This window comes from Sarcophilus harrisii, chromosome 2 (assembly GCF_902635505.1).
Source record: "Sarcophilus harrisii chromosome 2, mSarHar1.11, whole genome shotgun sequence".
NCBI classification, from domain to species: domain Eukaryota; kingdom Metazoa; phylum Chordata; class Mammalia; order Dasyuromorphia; family Dasyuridae; genus Sarcophilus; species Sarcophilus harrisii.
Window position 1 is genome coordinate 420,879,325 of NC_045427.1, and position 21,874 is coordinate 420,901,198.

General features: G+C 37.5%; 1 protein-coding gene and 1 pseudogene across 1 annotated transcript in view; one reads left to right on the plus strand and one right to left on the minus strand.

The window, feature by feature from the left end:
• CHMP4B (charged multivesicular body protein 4B) overlaps positions 1-21,874 on the plus strand; it is a 65,438-nt gene that overhangs the window by 26,915 nt on the left and 16,649 nt on the right. The gene's annotated exons all lie outside the window — the stretch shown is intronic.
• On the minus strand, positions 979-2,898 carry LOC116421697 (annotated as a pseudogene).

Sequence of the window (21,874 nt, forward strand, 5' to 3'; positions counted from 1 at the left end):
AAGTCAATTGATTTTATTGGAAAGATTGTAGTGTTTCTCAATTACAAGACTTGGTTTTAGATATATGCTGATTATTGTATTTTTATTCCTTTGCCTTTTAATGTTTCTGAAAGATCCTTTAAAATGTCTTTGTTCTTAAGTGCTTGGGAGGAAAAAAATGATGTGTTATATACACTTTGAATAAGGTTTGTGGTGATCAAGAGTGGTTATCATTTTAATATATCATTCTCTCCAATTCTCATTCATCAGATATAATTTTAAAAACTCATAAATGAAATCCATTTAATCACTAAGTCTATACATATTTTATGATGTAGTTCCATGTTTTTTTTTTGTTTGTTTGTTTGTTTGTTTTTTTCACTTAAAGTGAGACTCTCTGGTTGCAAGTCAAAAAGGAACTATGTGGTGGAAATGCTTAGGTTGCAATGTATTACCAATATAGAACTGCACCAGAGAAGTGGTATAAAGTAGAAGCGTCAAACTCCAGCCTGCAAAGTTCCTCTATATAGCACAAATTATATTAAAATGTAATTGGGAAATACCTAACAAAATAAATATATAATGAAAGATAGGTATTGTTAGTAAGTGATTTTCTAAGTCAGTATGTGGTCTGCAAGTTTGGTATCTCTTTGAGCTTGACAACACTGATATAAAGATTAGCTTTATAAGAAGAATCATAGATTTAATACTTGAAGACCTCTCAGAAGTCTAGATCTAGTGCAGTCCTTTCAATTTACAGATGAGGAAAATGAGGAAATTTTCAGATGAGCAAAAAGCCACTTAACTAACGAACAATCCACATACTCTTTTGGTATCCACAAAAGATGTAAAAGAAGACTTCTAGTATATTAATTGGACCCCCAAATGAAGGATTTATAGGAGTACATAAAGAGCTGCACAGGATAAGAAAGCATACTTCGGTTGCAATCTGAATCACTGAAGGGGAACACCCACATTAATAAGACAGATCCATCAGAGCACCTTATTTACTCACATTTTATTGCTTTGAACATTAAAATCATAGAACTTTAGAACTAGGAGTCGTCTCAGAAATTTACTCCAACTTCCTCTTTTACTTGTAAGAAATTGAAATTCAGAGGGGAAATCACTTGCCTACTATGGTCACAGATTGAGGTAGTGACTGAGTCAGGACTTGGAACTCTGGTTCTTGAAGCCTAGCTCAGTGCTTTTTCTGTTTTTCCCCAGTACTTTTTCCATACCTGAAATGAAAATCAAAAAGAGTGCTTTTCGCTTCTCCCTAATTCCCAGTGTTGCTTAAAAAACTGCCATGTTAGAAACAACATTAAACACCAGTACAACAAACATACTTGCATAATAATAATTTACATTTAAGTTAAATTTTAATGCCTCAACTATCATAGCATTTCCTCTCTTTAAGTTACCATCAAAATTACATTATCTCAAAGTTTCAAGGACCTTAATGGTCAACCTATACAAAAAAAAAAAACTGCCTTCACTTAATGTATTAAGCAAATGGTCATCCAGCCTTGAGGCAGTAACCCTTTCCACTTTTGGACAGCCCTAATTTTAAAGAAATATTTCCCAACATTAAGGCTAAATTTTCTTCTTTGCAGCACCATTCATGGTTCCTAGCTTATTCTCACTTTTTTTTTTAAAGCAAATGTTATTTTAGTTCCCCCCAACAATTATAATCATAAAACTTTCCTCAGATAATTCTATAGGATTCATTCAACAAACGATTATAACTATCTGTAACATGAGCACAAGTTGCTGGCATCCTTCAAATAGTTATACGTCAGTTAAAGATATATACATATATTACACATTTGCAAATATTTCAAATCACCCATATTTTTCTGTAGCATGGAGTCAAGAGGGAATAAAAGGCAGTCCACATTCATGATGATGTGAAGTTGAAATGATTTCAGCAAATTTCAGTCCTTGCTCATATTCTAAGAATGACCATAGTGATAAGACCTAAAACATAAGCAGCTACTAATTTTTGATTCACACTTAAATGAAAGTAGTGAGGCACTAGAGATTCCACTTCTCCCAGTGTGGGAAGCATAAGAGCTGCAATGCACACTATTCCCAGGAAGACAGTTAATAAACTAGGTCCAGATGAAACAGCCCTGTTTTCCGTTTGAGACAGCATCTGCTCAAAAAACACACTTTCTGCTAAGTGTTCCTTTATCCTTTTTTCCTCTTCTTCCTTTCGTTGTTCCTTGGCCGACGGCAGAAGGGTCGCAATAATCTCTTTGCGTCCTAAAGCCTTCCTCTGGCTTTGTTCGGAAACTTGTAGACGGAATTTGTCTATTACATCATAGTGACAGGGCCGGACATCTCTATGACGAATTACGATGTCCACGCAGCACTGAGGCTTCACTGCACCCGCGGCGTCCACAACCACGTACTTGTTGGGGGTGGTGCACAGCACTTTGAACTTCAAGGCAAACTCGTAGGGATTATACAGAGTCAGCACCTGCTTGTGGGTGGACTGGTCGTCTGCATAAAAGATAAGCTCCGTTGGAAACACGAACACGGGAAGATTGCCTTCCCCTAACTCGAGCTGCCGTGGTGGCTGCTGCATTGGCGCGGAGCCCCCGGGCCGCCGCCGCCCTCCCGCGGCTCGCCGCCACTCGCGATTCCCTTCTCCGATTCAGTTAAAAACCCCAAAGCATTTTTCCAGTCTTCCTAGACGACGGACCGAACGCGGCTCCTCGGGCTCGGTCCCTCCCCCTGCGAGCGCGGGGACTACGACGCTTCCCCCCCAGTCCTTTGTCACCGACTGGGGCTGCGCTGGCTGCTGGGATACGGGAGGACCCCGGGCGGCGGTGGCAGCGCAGCGCTGCGTAGCGGCTCTTTGGGCCGAGCTACTGTCCCGGGGAGCGCCGCTGGATCCTGGGCCGCGGGAGGGAGGGCAGTGGGCAGTGAGGGGAGGGGCCTCTGCGGCGCAGCAGCACCAGCAGCCGGCGCAGCAGCACCAGCAGCCTCCGCAGCAGCAGCGCCCCTGCCTTTCAAAGCCTTCCTTCTCCGAGCGAACTGTGCTCCGCCCCCGCCGCCATTCGCCTGGCGCTGCTTTTTTCTGACTTGCATTACTTCGTAAACATAAAGATGTTGTTCAAGATTCCTTGAATTCCTCTTATTCCTTTTCCGGTGTTTTGTCACGTTAATGTATTTGAGTGGACCAGTTCTCCTCTGGACAGACTTTGAGGTTCACAAACATTGAAGCAGAGTGGCGGGGGGATGTGATGAGAGATATTTGGCTTTCTCTATCGTCTCCGACGCCTAGGCTGTGTGACCGAGGTGGGGGCCAGTTCGGCAGCCTAAGCGCTTATTGTTGAGCTGCTACAGTCTGCCAAGCACTGTGCTGACTAAATCCTGGGGAGGGGGGAGCCAAGGTGTAAGGACATCAATGAGGAGGTAGCAGGGGTCGGGTTATGAAGGGCTAAACCTAACGGAGCGTTTTATGGTTGATCTTGGAGGTGAAAGGAAGCCACTGGAGTTAATTGAATTTGGGGAGGTGACGTGGTCAGATTTTCCCTTTAGAAAGATTAATTTGGCAGCTGAATGGGGAGATACTTGAGGCAGGCAGGCTGGCTCACCAGTGGGCTTTATAGTCCAAGAAGGAAGTGATGAAGTCTTCCAGGGGAGTATCAGTGGAGAGAAGGGGGCATATACAAGAAATGTGGGTTGGATTTAGCAAGGGATGGGATATGGAGAAGGTGAGAAGAGAGGAATAAAAGAAGATAGTTGCTGTGTCATTCTGTAGATTGCTGGAGAGTTTCTTCACTGGGAAGTTACACCACCATTAAATTAAAATCTCGGATTGTGGGATGGGAGTGTAGGGGTTGTATGAAAATCTTTTAACAGTGTTCCTGTTGTTGTTTTTTATGTAATACTGAAACACTGTTGTGTACCCAGAGGTGGATTTTGGGTCAAAGAATATGATTATCTCTTCTAATAAATTTATTTTGAACATTTTTTTAAAATTTTGCGTTCCAAATTCTCTCCCTCCTACCTCTTCCCTAGTCACTAAGAAAGCAAGGAAAATGATAACAGTTATGGGTATGAAATTATGCAAAACACATTTACAAATTAGCCATATTGGGGGGAAGGCAGTAAAAAAATATGAGAAAATATATTTTTAATTTGTACTCAAGAGTTCATCAGTTCTCTTTCTAGAGTGGAGAGAGAGCACTTTTTCATCATGAAGAATTGTCTTGCATTAGAGTAGCCAAAATCTTTCACAATTCATTATATTTCACAGATCATCATTACAACATTGCTGTTGCTGTACACAGTGACCCTCCTAGTTCTTCTTAGTTTACTTAGCATCAATTCCTATAGGTTTTGGCATACTCTTCTGAAACTAACATCCTCTTTTTTTTTTAATAGCACAATAATACTCCATCACAGTCATATGTCAGAATTTGTTCGACCATTTTCTAATAGATGAGCATCCCCTCAATTTTAATTTCTTTCCCCCTAAAAAAAGAACTATTATAAATATTTTTGTACAAATAAATCCTTTTCCTATTTCTTTGATCTCTTTGGGGTACAGTGATATCATTGAGTCAAAGATTAGGCTCATTTTATAGCCTTTGAGCATAGTCCCAAATTGTTCTCTAGAATAGAATATCATTCCACCAACAATTTATTAGTGTATCTCTTTCCGTCACCCCTTCAGCATTTGTCATTTCATTTCTCTAATCAGCAGTGACTTAGAGCATTTTATCATGCTCTTTGATAGTTTTGATTTCTTTTTGTGGAAGCTACCTACCTGTTTATATCCTTTGATTTGTTTATCAATTGGGGAATGACTCTTATTTTTATAAATTTAAGTCAGTTCATTATTTGAGAACGAGGCCTTTTATCCTGTAATTTTATTTTATTTTTTGCTAAGACAGTTGGTTAAGTGACTTGCCCAGGGTCACACAGCTAGGACATGTTAACCGTCTGAGAGCATATTTGAACTCGGATCCTCCTGACTTCAGGGCTGGTGCTCTATCCACTGCGCCACCTAGCTGCCCCCTGTAAATTTTTTTGATATTATTTCATTGTGGTGCCTTTTACATTTTTAAATATTTTCCCCCACTTACCTGTAAAAATAATTTTTAACATTCATTAAGCTTTAAGTTCCAAATTCTATCCTCCTTTCTTCCTCCCCTCTGAGATGGTAAGCAATTCGATTATAGATTATACATGTGCAATTATTAAAAATATTTCCCATTTATTTTGTGGGAGGAAAAATTTGAACAAAGCAAAAAAAGAAAGAGAAATGGTAGGCTTTGCTCTTTATTTAGATACCATCAGTTCTTTCTTTGGAGGTGGGATAGCATTTTGAATCCTTTAGAATTATCTTTGCTCATTTATTGTTGAGAATAGCTAAGTTGTTTATTACTGTTGCTGTGTATAGTGTTCTGGTTTGCTCATTTTTAGTCTCTATCAATTTTCTTTTCAGGTTTCCCTGAAATCATCCTGGTGATCATTTCTTATGGCTCAATAACATGCTATTATACTCATATATATATTACCTTTTAGCAAAATAGAGCTTTATTATCCCTTTTAATTGTTTGATTTTGCTTTTTCTTTGTCTGAGGTTATAAATACTACCCCTTGCCTTGTTGCTTTGGCTTATTCAAAAATAGATTGTGCTCCAACTCTTTATTTGAAGTTTACGTGTGTGTGTCTGTTTCAAAGTATGTTTCTTGTAAACATACTGTTGGATTCTGTTTTCTAATTTATCTCATGTTAACTGTTTTATGGGTGAGCCTCATCCCATTCACATTCACATAATTACCATGTATTTCCCTCCATCCTATTTTCTTGTTTATCCTTCTCTCTCTCTTCTGTTCAATCTCCAAGGTCTGTTGTCCATTGCCTTCCATAATTTACCTTCCTTTTTTTCATTTTCCTTTCCAGTATGTCTTATCTCTTTTCTTTTTACTGTATTGAGTTAGATAAAGTTCTAAACCAAACTTGGTATAGAAGAATTACTTATTCCCCACTCACCCCCCCCCCCATACTCTTCTTTTCCCCCTACAGTGTAAAAGCTTTTCCTTGCATGCCTCTTTTATATGAGAAAAATTTCCCCATTCTATTTTCTGTTTCTTCTTGTACATTCCTTTCTCTTTCACTTTTTTTGAGGAGAGGGAGATCATTCCAACATAATCAACTCATAGTCATGCCTTTTGTCTAATGAGAAAGTTCTTAGGAGTTACAAATATCATCTTTCTATGTAGGAATATAAATGGTTTAACCTTTTTGAATCCTTTGTGATTTCTCTTTGCTATGATTTAGTCTATGATTCTCTTGTGTCTTGTACTTGACGTCAAATTTTCTTTTTTTCTATTAAAAACATTTGTTTTTTAATTAAATTTTTTTCAATTAACAAGAATTTTTTTCTTCCTCCTAGTTCCCCATGAAAAATAGATAAATAAAAAGAAAGTCCTGTTACAAATATGCATAGTGATACATTAAAAAATTCCACATTGACCATGTCCAAAAAAATATGTTTTATTCTGAATTTTGTGTGTATTACCTCTTCTGATGATAGACAGCCTTCTTTATCACTAGTGCAGTGGAATCAGGACCACTCATTGCACTGATCAGAGATTTTAGGTCTTAGTCTTTTTCTACAATCTTTTAAGTCTTTTCATATCTTTTTTTTTTTTTAAACAGTGTGGTTGCAAGTACAAATTGTTTTCCTGGTTCTACTTAATTTACTTCTTCAGTTCCTGGGCTTCACTGATATCATCCTTCTCATCACCAATAATTCACCAGTGTGGTCAATTACATTCATATAGCATAATTTATTTAGTCATTCCCTAATTGATAGGCAGATGCCTATCAATTTAGTTTCCATTTGTCATCACAAAGAGTTCAAGGGTAAAGTTAGATTTTCTATTAAGCTCTGGCCTTTTCATCAGAAATGCTTTTTCTCCATTTCATTAAATATCCATTTTCTATTCCTGAGGAATTATACTTAGTTTTCTTGGGTATGTGATGTTTGACTGTAATCCTAGCTCCTTCGCCATCTGGAATATCATACTCCAAACACTTCAAGCCTCTAACGTGGAATCTGCTAAATTTTGTGTTATCTTGACTGAGTCCACAATATTTGCATTGTTTCTGGTTGCTTCAATATTTTCTCCTTGACTTGGGAACTCTGGAATTTGACTATAATATATCTGGAAGTTTTCATTTTGGCATCTCTTTCAGGAAATGATTGGTGGATTCTTTCCATTTCTATTTTACCCTCTTGATCTAACAATGTCAGGGCAGTTTTCAAAGATAATTCTTTGAAAGATGATCTCCAGGCCCTTTTTTTTGTCATGACTTTGAAGTAGTCCAATAAATTTTAAAATTTGTGTTGCTGTTTTCAGAGCTAGTTCTGAAGATCTGCAAGCTTTTGGTGCTTCCAAAGTGGGGTGATCCAGGGAGAGAGGTGTGATCACTGCTCTGTTTTTATCCAGGAATGGTCCCTGTTACCCTCCAGCTTCAGGATCAAGTTCTCTTTTCTACCTTGCAGTGTAACTAGGACCCTTACTCCCTTGTGACTGACCACAAACCTTCCTCTTCCCTGGAACTGTGGTCCAAAACTGCATATGGACATTGGACAATGGAGTTGTCAGTCAGTGCCCAACTGCACCTAGTTTCATTAAAGGGTCCCGTATAATCTCTTTCTGATCCGTTGTCTTAGTGTCTCTGTGCTAAGAGCTCTTACAATAGCTGTTTCCTTCCCTCATAGCCTTCCTGCCACACCTCCAAAGTCTTCACCTAATGTGTGTGTGTGCTCTGAACAGACCTCCACCCTCCAGCCACAGGTCTGTGTTAGCCACAACCTAAGTTGACGCAGGTTGAAAAACTGTCTCACTCCAACCTTTTGTTGGCTCTCCCTCTCCAAAATTGGATTTGAGGCATTATTTTAAAGTTATTTGGAGGGGAATATTGAGAGACTTCAGCTACATTGATGTCTGTACTCCTTGTTTAGTATGATTATTTTTGCAACTTTTACTGAGTAATGCCATAATGCTCCATTATGCTTCCAGCAGCATTTGAGTGTATATGTTTTTACACAATCCTACTATTTTGTAATTATTTTTTGCTTGTTCTATGGATGTGATATCTCCAATTTATATTAATTTGCTTCTCTTTAGTATTGAGTTTGACCATTTTTGAACATTTAGTGACTATTAATAATACTCATCTTTTAAAAATTGTATATTCATTGCTTTTTGGTGATTAATATGTTGTGGGTGGAGTTAGTTGACACTTTAAAAAAAAGAGTTCCATGTGCATTTTATTTATTTATTATCTCTGACCTGTGATTTCATTGTTTTGGAAAATGTTGCAGTAGGATATTATCCAAAGAGTGCAAATAAGCACTTCTGCAAAATAGAAAGTAATCTAGGCCACTGAGTACTTAATGACTTGTTCAGGGTCACACTTTTTCAGTCTGTGTTAGTAGTGCAACTTGAATTCAGGTCTTCCTTAAATCAAGGCTGCCTTTTTATCACCAATATCATGCTGCTGCTTCTCCTGTTATATCTTTTGGTTGCTAAATTCTGACATTTTTTCATAAACATTTTCCTTCATCTTATTTTTTTCATGTTTTTCTTCTCTCTGATGCAGCCACTGCTACCAAAAGGCATTTCTGAATATACAAAGTGTTTTTATTTTCTAGGGCAAAGAGTTAAAATACTAGCAGCTGGCTTGAGGAGACTTTAATAGAAGAGTCCCCGCCTTTTTTTTTCTTTTCTTTTTTTTGAATAAAAGTTATTTTTTTTTTGAAGACTTCAGACTCTGCTGGAGACACAAATTAGAGAGAACAAGCTTAGGTCTTGTTCACTCTCCTCCAGTTGAGGATCTTGGAAAGGAGAAGAGGGGGGAAGGGTGTTTTAGACTTAATTGCTCTGTTAGGGTAAGGTATTAAGTGACATCTTTAATTTAAACCCACTACTAGTTGGGGACATTCCTAACCCTTCTGCCTTTGCTCTCTGCTTTCCTCCTTCCCTCTTCTTTGTCCCCTTCTAATTCTAGCCGAGTTCTTCCCCCCACCCCCATCCCTTCTGATCTTGTCCCTATCACTCTCTTTGCTTATTCTGATCCAACGTTTCTAGAAGGTTTGTACCTCCCTTCCCTCTTTCCAACACTTGCTGCCCAGCAAGATAGGATGGGTAGTTCCTGCTGTCTACCCCCTCCCTTTTCCACCAGTGTGAATGACCTGCTTTTGTCTAGATGGGTTACTCTGTACACACCATACTTTGAAAATTAGGACCCTAACCTAGGAGCTAGGTTGTCATTTCTGCTGCCAAAGCACAAAAGCTGCATTAAACAAAAGGGGGTCTTATTGGCATTGGTTCAACTGGAAATGGTGAAAAGGAAAGCAATTTGGAAGAGAAACAGTGCATTCTAGCTTGGGAATGGAAATCAAATGGCAAACCCTTCCTTGCCTTCAGATTCCCAGGGCAAGGAAAAAGATTGTTGTGTTTGCAGTTACTTTTAAATGCTTTCCACAGCCTTTCTGCATGAGACTCTTGAGCCTGACATAGTCATCCACCCAGCTCTTTCCAGTGACTAAGCCTAAATTTTCTGCACAAAGATAGGACTGAAGTCATATGTTGAAAAGAAGGCAAGTCTGAGATTTACAGAAAGTTTTATTGTGGTTAAAGGACTGCATGAGTAGGCCCAGTTGTCTTTTCTTCTCTAATGAAAAATCAGAACAACTATTATAAGATAATTATAATTATATAATTGTATATTATATATATAGTATTATTATATATTATATTATATAATATAGTATATTATATATATAATTATAAAAGATAATTATAAGATTACTCTGTGAGAGAAATAAGAAAATCCTGTAGAAAAAGCAAGTAGCCTAGTAGTATATCCATATTGGTTTCTAGATCAGGGGTGTCCCTTCAGTCCTTTCTGAACTGTTCCCTTTAATTTCACCCTTTTGAGAGCAAGTACCAGTAATGTTGTACTAGCCCACAATTGTGGCAGCCCAGTAGTTAGTCAGCATTTCAGTTCTTATTGATAATTTAGTCTTAAGCACATAGTTTCAATTAAACACACTATGACTGGAGGCATTCCCTCCTCATTCCATCTCTTTACTTGGTCCTTTCCTTTTCCATAGCTTCACATTTCTCTGTCCGTAAATTTCACAATCTTTCCCCCTTGTTTGTATACTTTTCTGATGATCTCTTTAAATGTGGGGCTGTATATGATTCTTTTCTATCACTCTATTCTGGCTCTCCTCTCCCCTTGTTTCCCTGATTCTTTTTCTCATCAGTTTCTTGTCCCCTCTCTCCCTTTTCTCTTTCTCTTTGAATTATAGATTTAGAGCTAGAATAAACCTCAGAGGTCTTATCTTATCCAGCTCCTTCAGATATACAAATAAGATACAATAAGATGAGGCCCAAGAAGGAGATTAAGTGACTTGCCTAAGAACATACCTTTAGTTAGGATTGGAAGCAGGTCTTTTGGCTCTCCAATCTTGTTCTTTTCTCGTCCTTTTCTGTTCCCAGTCTTCTCCTAATTTCCCCTGACTCTGTTTCCCCTTCCCCAATTCTCCTCCTCTGAATATTCCTGCTTTCCTTGCCCTCTCCCTATTACCCCTATCCTTTTCCTCTTTTCATTCTTTCTTCCTTCCAGTCTCCCTATTCTAACTCTTAAGAATTATTGTTTATTGATCAGAATGCTGGATCTGGAATTTAGAAGTTGGATTCAAATTCTCCCTTATTATTTATTAGCTGTTAACCTCAGTTATTCAGCAGCAGTTAAACCTTTCATCTATTATGGCATTGTCCTAGATGATAGAGATGCACAGGGGAAAAAAAGAATAAATACCTGCCCACAAGAAGGCTATATCTTACCAAGGAAGACAACATGTAATATAAAGACTATATATATATAATCAATAGTTATTATCAGGAAGAAGCCCCAGATGCAAACTTCCAGAAGGTTTCATGAAAAAAGTGAGCTTTAAAGGAAACTAGAAATTCTGAGAAGTAGAGTTTAGAAGGGCAGTGCATTCTGGGTATGGAAACAAGCCTGTGTAAAAAAGAGTATGGAATGTTCCCTGGAAGGAGCTGCGGTGCTGGTCTGGTTACATTGAAGGAAAGTAATGGATAAGGAAGCCTAGAAAAGTAGCATGAAGCCAGATGACCCTCAGTGGCTTTAAATGACACAGGAGTTTGTATTTGATCCTAAAGGTAACTGGTTGCTTGTAGAGTCTGAACAGGGAAGTGACATAAAGAAGGCCTATGTTTTAAAAATATCACTTTGGCTGCCATAGGAAAAATGGATTATAGAGGGCAGAGATTTGTCAGGAAGACTTATTAGAGGACTACTGGAACATCCATCCTGGGTAGAGATAATGAGACCTTAAATGAGAGCAGTTTACATGCTTTTTACATGCTTTCACTTAAATTCTTTGGGCTTTAGTTAAAATGGGATATCACTCACAGCTTGCTAGCAAGATTGTTTTTAAGAGATAATTTGAGAGTGTCCTTGTTTCACCTTTTTCCTTCTGCCTATCTTATGAGCACTTGCCCTGTGTGAGTTCTCCATAAAATACTTTTTTTTTTCTTGCCAAGCATACATCAGGCATTCAAACAGTATAGTTAGCCCAATGTAGTTGTATTTTCTGAAGTAGAATTGGAATGCTTGGCAGTTTAGTTCAAGAAAGGACCTCCATGTCTGGTATCTTATCCCTCTAGGTGATCTTCAGAATCTTCCTAAGACAATTCAAATGGAAGCCATTCAGTTTCCTGATACAGTGCTGAGGGACTGTCCAGATTTCACAGGCAAACAACAATGAGCTCAGCGAAACAGCTCTGTAGACCTTCAGTCTTACTCTTCTCTCCCACACTTTTCTTTGGGGCCTCGCAACACTATGGTAGCTAACTCTGGCAATGCGTCATTATGTCAACCTCATTATCAATGTGAACTTTAGAATCAATTGTATGACATGGGAGAGTATGGTGTGTTCTCATCAAAGAAGGTGCTGTGCTCTATGATCAAAGCAGAATTGAATTAGCCCAGAAGAAACTCAAGATGATTCAGGATAGTTCCAATGGTCTTGTGATGGAGAGAGCCATCTGCATTCAGAGAGAGGACTATGAAGACTAAATGTGGATCACAACATAGTATTGCTTTTTTTTTCTCATTTTTTCTCCTTTTGATCTGATTTTTCTTATGCAGCATGATAAATGTGGAAATGTGTTTAGAAGAATTGCACATATTAACCTATATTGGATTACTTGCTGCCTAGGGGAAGGGGGGGGAGAAAGGAAGGGAGGGAGAAAAATTTGGAACGCAAGGTTTTTCAAGGGCAAATGTTATCTTTGAATGTATTTGGAAAAATAGAAACCTATTAATTATTTAAAAAGACAAAACATTTTATTGAAAAAAAGAAAAAGAAATGTGAAATGCTTAGAGAAGCCACTCCAAATGTTCATATGGACTATTTGTGTCCAACCTGTGACAGAGCATTCCAAGATTATATTGGTTAGATCAGCCACAGTCAGATTCTAGAGTCTAACTTGATTTTAACATAATGATGTTGAGAACAAAGGGCAACAGCCAGGGTTGTTAAATGAGTTACTTAAGTGAGAATATGTGAGTTATTTTGTTAACATAAAAACTATATATAAATGCAGCTATTTTTTAAAAAGTTTTTTAATTTGTCCAAATACATGCAAAAATAGTTTTTAATATTTCACCTTTGCAAAATATTATGTTCCAAATTTTTCTCCTCTCCTGCCCAAGACAGTAAGCAATCTAATATAGATTAAAGATGAATGCGGCTATTTTTTTAAAAAAAAATTCATTCATTAAATATTTTCCAGTGACCTTAAATCTTTTTAAACACTGGTTTTAAAGATTTTGAGTTTCGAATTCTTTCCCTCTCTTCATACCCCTTGGGCCTTAACCCTTTGAGAAGGTAAACAGTGTCATTTATATACATGTACATATACAAGTCATGTAAAACATACTTCCATATTAGCCATATAAATGCAGCAAATATTTATTTGATGCTTTACACAGCTTTTCCTTTACTTCCTTTTTCTTCCATTTCTTATTTCTCTTTGTTTTTATACCATGGAACTAAGACATTTTTCATAATGATGGTATTTATTGGACAAAATTGATGCTTGTTTTTTATTTTAAACGTAGGTGAGTAGAACTTTTAAAAATAGGGGAAGTGTAAACAAGCTTTTTTTCTTGTAATGTGGCCTTCTGTTATCTTTTTACTGTGGGTCAGTGGCCCTTCACTGACACTGAGGCTTTGCCAGCCTTCCTTTAATTATCCCTCCAAAGAATTTGTCTCTGGCTGGAGATTATAGTTTCCTAAGAATTGGCAAGCATCACTTAGAAAAAAATATTTTCTTATGTTATTTATAAAATAAGCTAAAGGTAATTGCAAGGTGTAATTAAAATCCACCTCCCAAAGTGCAGCTCTTACTGTATCTGATTTAGAGTGGCTTTAAAAGCATAATTAATGGGAAAAAATTATCCCTTCACACTATAGTCTCTTCTTCCTGACTGGGGGGAGGGGAATATATATATATTTACAAAGATGCCACACACACATGGATTTGAATTCATTGTGAGAGTTATGTTTGGGAGATTTAAAAAAATCTTATCTATCCTTTCTATACATATACACATATTAAATATTCTCACAGCAAACTTTAATAGTCCAATAAAAAAAAATTCTGCTTTAATCATATGCAAAAATGTGTCTGGATTTTAAGTTCATTACCTCTCTGGAAGGAGACTCTGTCATGAGGACAGTGGAGAGGTGGCTAGGCCTGGAATCAGAAAAGCCTAAGATCAAATCCAGTCTTTGATACTTGCCTCAGTTTCCTATTTTATAAAATTGGTTGTTGTGAATGTAAAATGAGATAATTGTAAAGCACTTGGTTTTACTTTTATGGTTTCACTTCAACAGGAATTTACATAGTTCCAGGCACATAGTATTATATAAATATTAGCTATTATTGTTAGCATTGCATTAATCAGAGTCTTTCATTGGTTTATATATTTTCTAGTATATATTTTCAAATTAGTCTGCTATATGGCATCAGCCATTTCCAGACCCTGAGGAAAAGTCAAGGGTTGAGGGTCAGGTACTAAAGGAGTCTTGTTTTTGTACCAAGAAAAATGGAGGATCAGAGGATCTGACTGGGAAAGAGTAGCTTTCCTTGATGACCTCTACAATCCAGTTTTATTGTTATTGAAACTTAAGACTATAGTAAATTTCTTTGTGCTTTCTCTCCTCTTCCCTAGCCTTTGTTTTATAAATTCTGTATTAAAAAAAATTTATATTTTTTCCCCATCATAAGTAAACACAATTATTTTAACATTTTTTTTTTAATTTTGGTTTTGAAATTCTTTTATCTCCTTCTCTCCCTCTTCCCTGAAGGAGGCAAGCAATTTGATATAAATTGTACATGTGCAGACACACAAAGCATATCTTCACATTAACTATTGTTATGAAAAAAGTACCCCCCCCCCCCAAAAAAAAACCCTAAGAATGCAGTTTTTTAAAAAGTAGCCTTCAATCCCCTTCCATTCTTTCTCTGGAGGATAGATATCAGAAAGAAATCCTTTGGAGACCTTTCACAACTTCCAGTGCCTCAGAATTGATCTAGGAGCAGAGAAGCAGCTCACCAGCACAAGAGGAAAAGTGTCTCTCTGGGCAGGAGGGGGGCAAAATCCAAGGGCATCAGTGACAGCTGCCACCCTCACAGCATGGGGCCTGTAATAAGGGTCCAAGCCTGGACAGCAATCCACCAGCAAGCCCCCGCTCTCTGGCAAAACAGCAGCCTCCTTGGCAAGTAAGAAGTCAGTGTAGAAGGTCCCACCCCAACCATCAAACTGCCATGTGTTTCCCCCTCACTACCTCCCCCCCACCCCAGCACAAGCTACCAGCAAGGTCTTGACCCCATTGCTAATCAGTAGTAAAGCCTCATGTTGGGATTTACCAGCCAAGAGACCCTGTTTCCATAGCAGCTCAGCAGCAGGACCCTACCCCTCCAGCTGACCAAGATCCCTCCTTCAGGGCCAGGCACCTGACAGTCTGTTACCAGGCCAGCATCTAAACCCTATACTCGGAGAGGCCAACACCCTCTCCCCCCTACTTCCCCCTGCTCCGAATAAGCCAGAAGGGAAGCCTACCTTTCAGGGAAAGCAAGCAGCTAAGCCCTAAATCCCAATGAAAGTCAACACCCAGAACCCTGGCATGAAAAGCTTGGTACAGTACATATCCAAGTCCAATTCTCTCATAGAAATAGCAACTCACCAAAAGGGAGAAAAATTAGAAGAAAAAAGAAGAGCTTGGCTATAGAAAGTTATATGGTGATAGGAAGAATTGAGGCATAAACTTAGAAGAGAACTATCATGTCAGAATGGCTACATTTGAAACCTCAAAGAAAAATTTAGTTACAGGCTAAAAAATTTCTGGAAGATCTTAAAAAGGATTTTAAAAAGTAACTTAGAGAACTAAACATGTGCAATTCTAAATGTTTCCATATTCATCATGCTGCACTTGAAAAATCAAATCAAAAGGGGGAAAAATGAGAAAGGAAAAAAAAAGCCCACAAGCAAACAACAAAGGTGAAAATACATTCTGTGTCCATAGTTCTTTGTCTGGATGTGGAAGGCACAGTCTATTGGAATTACCTTGAATCACCTTGTTGTTGAAAAGAGCCAAGTCCATCACAGCTGGTCATCACAATCTTGTTACTGTGTACAGTATTCTCTTGGTTTTGCTCACTTCATTTAGCATTCGTTTAGGTAAGTCTTTCTAGGCTTTTTTGAAATCTGCCAAGCATCTAAATTTTTGAAGGAGAAATTGAGTAAGTTATAGGAGGAAAGAGATAAAACTATTTTAGTGGGGAAACTTTAGCTCTCCTCAGAACTATATAAATCTAGCCAAAAAATGGACAAGAAAGAAGTTAAATTTTGGAGAATAAAGTTCTGAAAAAGTTAAGATATAGTGGATCTCTGGAGAAAATTGGAATGGGAATAGAAAGGAATATAGCTTTTTCTCAGCAGGGCATGGCACCTACAGGAAAAATAACCATATCTAAGAATATACAAACCTCACAATCAAATGCAGAAATAGTAAAGGCATGCTTTTCAGATCATGATACAATAAAAATTATATTCAGTAATGGGTAATAGATTAAAAATTAATTGGATATTAAATAATCTAATCCCCCAAAACAAGCAGGTTGAAGGACATCTGGAAGAACAAAAATTCAAGGATATCAAGGGAGGGAGAAAAATTTGGAACACAAGATTTTGCAAGGGTGAATGTTGAGAACTGTCTTTGCGTGTATTTTGAAAATAAAAAGCTTTTTTTAAAGTATAAATTCAAGCTTGCTATCCAGAAAGCAGACAACAAAACTTTTTAACAATTGCTGCAGCTGTCCAAAAATGGAATGAATGAGTTGCTCTGGGAAAGGGTGAATTCCCTTTTCATTAGAGGTCTTCTTTTTTTTTTTTTTTTTTTTTAATTTAATAGCCTTTTATTTACAGGATATATACATGGGTAACTTTACAGCATTAACAATTGCCAAACCTCTTGTTCCAATTTTTCACCTCTTACCCCCCCCCCACCCCCTCCCCTAAATGGCAGGATGACCAGTAGATGTTAAATATATTAAAATATAACTTAGATACACAATAAGTATACATGACCAAAACATTATTTTGCTGTACAAAAAGAATCAGACTCTGAATTATTGTACAATTAGCTTGTGAAGGAAATCAAAAATGCATGTGTGCATAAATATAGGGATTGGGAATTCAATGTAATGGTTTTTAGTCATCTCCCAGAGTTCTTTTTCTGGGTATAGCTAGTTCAGTTCATTACTGCTCCATTAGAAATGATTTGGTTGATCTCGTTGCTGAGGATGGCCTGATCCATCAGAACTGGTCATCATCTAGTATTGTTGTTGAAGTATATTTCATTAGAGGTCTTCAAGTAAGGTTAGATAATCACTTATCAAGACTGTTGTCTAATAATAATTCCTTTTGTGTATGGGTTCCTGTCTTTATGTATGGGTTGACTAGATGACTATTAAATAGAGATCCCTTCCAGTTATAAAATTCTGTGACTCTGTGACTACCAGTTTTTGAGCTTGAGAGGACAATTTAGTTTAAATTCTAAATTGTGTGGTGTAGAGATAGACTTTCAAAGAAAGAACTGACCAGTGGAACTCTCTCTAGGCCTCAGTTGCCCTATCTGTAAAATGGTAATAATGATGCCTTTTCCTACCTGAAGGCAGGAAGCAGAATAAAAGATTTTATGAGAGTGTTTTCACAAAATTTATGATTCTGTGATGATGTTTTAGCTTAGTTATAGAACTGAAAGAGACTTCATGAGGTCCAACCCCTCCATTTTAAAGATAAGAAAACTCCAGCCCAAAGGGAGAAAGGTGGTGGTGAGGGAAAAGTTATATAAGTAGCAGAGTTGGGATTTTAACTGATGTCCTCTGGCAACATATTTAGTACCTTTTCTAGTTCAGCACTTGCATCCCTATCATCATCATTCAGAACTAAAGAATTATAGAATTTTAAAACATATGGTTCTTTGACCCTTTTTATTTGACAAATGAGGAAACTGAGACCCAAAGAGGGGGACATAAGTAAGATAGATGACACAGCTTGTCAGTGTCAGGAAGAATTAGAATTCAGGCTTTCTGATTTTTGATTTGGTCGTCTTTCCATTAACATCATGATTGACAGATAAAATAACATTTTTTCTTGGGTGTTGTTTTTTTTTTTCATAATTATAACTTTTTATTGACAGAACCCATGCCTGGGTAATTTTTTACAACATTATCCCTTGCACTTACTTCTGTTCCGACTTTTCCCCTCCCTCCCTCCATCCCCTCCCCCAGATGGCAAGCAGTCCTGTATGGAATAGAGAGAGATAAGGTGAAGAACTTAAAGGAATGTATGAATTCTTTTTCTGTATTTTATTATTTCTGTGTTTCCCCTATGACCTATATAATATGTACAGGCTCATATCTACTTGAGCCTTGGCTAGCTAGATACATACTTACTTAACCTGAGCTGATGACATTTATTGGTATTTTACATTTATCGATATTTAGTCTATTAGCTGGACCACTGTCTGCTTGATTAAGCCTGAAGGCCTGACTTTCTGTTTCCTTGAAATCAGGAGATTTCGGGGAAACAGAAATCTTCCATTCCAATCTCCCCAAATAGCAACAACCAATTAGATGCCTCCCCCTCCCCTTCTCAATGCTCTCTTACTTGTGATGTAATTTCTTGTATAAAAGCTATGTATCTTTACTACTTCTTTAGTCCTCCTACCGTGAGCTTTCTCTTTCTTATCTTGCAATGGGATAGCTCATCCTCCGGAGGTTTTCAATAAACAACTTTTCTGCCTTCTACTGAGTGATCTCTGAGTAATCATTTTGGGTAAGGGTCTTCTACATCCCTTACAGTCCTATACATGTTAAATATGTCACAGTATATCCTAGATACAATATATGTGTGCAGAACCAAACAGTTCTCTTGTTGCACAGGAAGAATTGGATTCAGAAGGTAAAAATACCCCAGGAAGAAAAACAAAAATGCAAACAGTTTACATTCATTTCCCAGTGTTCTTTCTTTGGGTGTAACTGCTTCTGTCCATCATTGATCAATTGAAACTGAATTAGGTCTCTTTGTGGAAGATATCCACTTCCATCAGAATACATCTTCATACAGTATCGTTGTTGAGGTATATAATGATCATCTGGTTCTGCTCATTTCACTTAGCATCAGTTCATGTAAGTCTCTCCAAGCCTCCGTGTATTCAGCCTGTTGGTCATAAAATAACATTTAAAATGCAGTAAACATTTTACTTGTTACTATATTGCTACTATTTACAGCTACGCCACTGCCTTAATAACTGCCTATTTGTGCCTAACTTTGCTAGATGAAATAGTGAAACATGTTTCCTCTGTGAGCCAACATCATGTCTCTCATGCTAAACTTCTTATTCCTGTTTTTCTTATTTTCTCCATATTTTCTTATTTCTGTTATTGTGACATATCTAGATGTCAGCTTTGGCTGTTGCCTATCCAATTAATGACCATGTCCTATTGTTTGTCCCTCTGTGATGATTTTCACATTGTCTTCTCCCTATTCTCATAGTCATGACCTTATACCAGACACTCATTTATTCCTTTTCAGTAATTGCTTAAATGGCCTTCATATCCCCAGTCTCTTCCCCTCCAATATATATCCTTTATATCACCTCCAGATTAGTCTTCCTAATGTTTTGACCTGACCACATTATTTTGTTAAAAAAAATCTTTTAATGTGTTCTTATTGCTTACCAAATATTGCCTACCAAATTGTCTTTATCTTTCAAGATCCTCACTGATCTGGCCTCAGCCCACCTTCTCAGACTTATCTGGAAAGGTATTCATACTTCCTATATTTTAACCACTTTGTGGTTGTACTAGTTATTTCCTGGAAATAATCTGTGCTTTGCTAGCTCCTTTGTTTATGCTGTTCCTTTTGCCTGAAATATCTCTAAGCCATATGATCTCCATCTGTAGAAATCCCACTTTGTCCACATCCTTCTTGATGTGGTCTTTCCTGATTAACACAACCTTTCTCCTGCCTTTCAACTACTATAGGACTATATACTTCTCTTTTGAGATCTTAGAGATCATTCAGTAGCTCAGCCCTTTATCTATACAAATGAGGAAGCTGATTCCCAGAGAAATAAACCAGTTTAGCTCTATACTGTCCTTCTCTTTAGTATTTTATCTCTTTATATCATCAGCCTTGCCTTATAAAGCTTCAGCTTTGGATCATTCCTTACTGTCCCCTTGCTGTCATGAATATGCTACAGAACAAAAATACAGAATCACAAAACCAGGCCAATTAGGTTTACTGCAAATCTGTTATATAACTTCAGATGGATAAGGCAATCCTTGTACATCTCCCTAATTAACTTAGTATTCTGGTGACCACAGTGGCTCTTTAAAACCTTTTCATCAAAGATGCTCCAAGTCATTATTAATCAGAGAAATGCAAATTAAGACAACTCTAAGATACCACTACACACCTGTCAGATTGGCTAAGATGACAGGAAAAAATAATGATGATTTGTTGGAGGGGATGTGGGAAAACTGGGACATTGATGCATTGTTGGTGGAGTTGTAAACGAATCCAACCATTTTGGAGAGTAGTTTGGAACTATGCTCAAAAAGTTATCAAACTGTGCATACCCTTTGATCCAGCAGTGTTACTACTGGGATTATATCCCAAAGAGATTATAAAGAAGGGAAAGGGACCTGTATGTGCATGAATGTTTGTGGCAGCCCTTTTTGTAGTGGCTAGAAACTGGAAACTGAATGGATGTCCATCAGTTGGAGAATGGCTGAATAAATTGTGGTATATGAATATTATGGAATATTACTGTTCTGTAAGAAATGACCAACAGGATGATTTCAGAAAGGCCTGGAGAGACTTACACGAACTGATGCTGAGTGAAATGAGCAGGACCAGGAGATCATTATATATTTCATATATTATATATATATTATCATATATATTCAATATTATATGATCACCAGTTCTGATGGACCTGGCCATCCTCAGCAATGATGGACCTGGCCATCCTCAGCAATGAGATCAACCAAATCCTTTCCAATGGAGCAGTAATGAACTGAACCAGCTACGCCCAGAGAAAAAACTCTGGGAGATGACTAAAAACCATTACATTGAATTCCCAATCCCTATATTTATGCCCACCTGCATTTTTGATTTCCTTCACAAGCTAATTGTACAATATTTCAGAGTCTGATTCTTTTTGTACAGCAAAATAACGTTTTGGTCATGTATACTTATTGTGTATCTAATTTATATTTTAATGTATTTAACATCTACTGGTCATCCTGCCATCTAGGGGAGAGGGTGGAGGGGTAAGAGGTGAAAAATTGGAACAAGAGGTTTGGCAATTGTTAATGCTGTAAAGTTACCCATGCATATAACCTGTAAATAGAAGGCTATTAAATTAAAAAAAAATTAAAAAAAAACAAAAACCTTTTCATCCCTCTTCAGACCCTCCCAACCTCTCCTTTCCACTGTCTCACCTAAGAGCTTGTCTCATTGTTTACTGAAAATCTTGAGGACCTCTCTACCATCATCTCACATCTCTACTGCTTTTGGTGGCTGAACTTGATTAGGCCAGCTTCAAGAGGTGGCTCCACTTCTTCTGTTCTCATTCTTGACTCTACCTAGCCAATAAAGCTCTATTCTCTGTCGCTACTGATAATATCTTAAATTGTTAATTCTAGGTCTTTGTCGAATCCTCATCTTTCCTGACCTTTCTGTAGCCTCTGATGCTATTGATCCTTTAGTTTTCAGGACAGTATTGTCTCCTGTTTCTTTTCCTAGTCAATAAATTCCAGTGGTTTCCTGTCATCTCTAAGATATAAAATCTTCTGATGTTCAGAGCTATTCATGCTCCCCCCACCAACTTTCCATAGTTTTTTTTTACTCTTTCCCCCATGTTCTCTCCAATACAGTCACATTGGCTGCTTTAGTGTTCCTCAAACCATATACTCCCCTTCCCCAACATGGGGCTGTTGCTCCTCTTAATACTTTCTTTTATACATCTCATCTGTACATAGTTTTCTCTCTTGCCTGTTATCTCTCCAATTAGATTGTGAGCTCCTTGAAGTCAGAGCCTGTCTTTTTCCTTTTTTAAATATCTCCATTGGTAGACCACAGAACTAACACATGAGCTAAAATCTCCTTGTAAATCCATTGTAGCTTTGGTCAGAGCCCTAGATATAATACTCACTTGCTCTGTGAATCTGGGCTC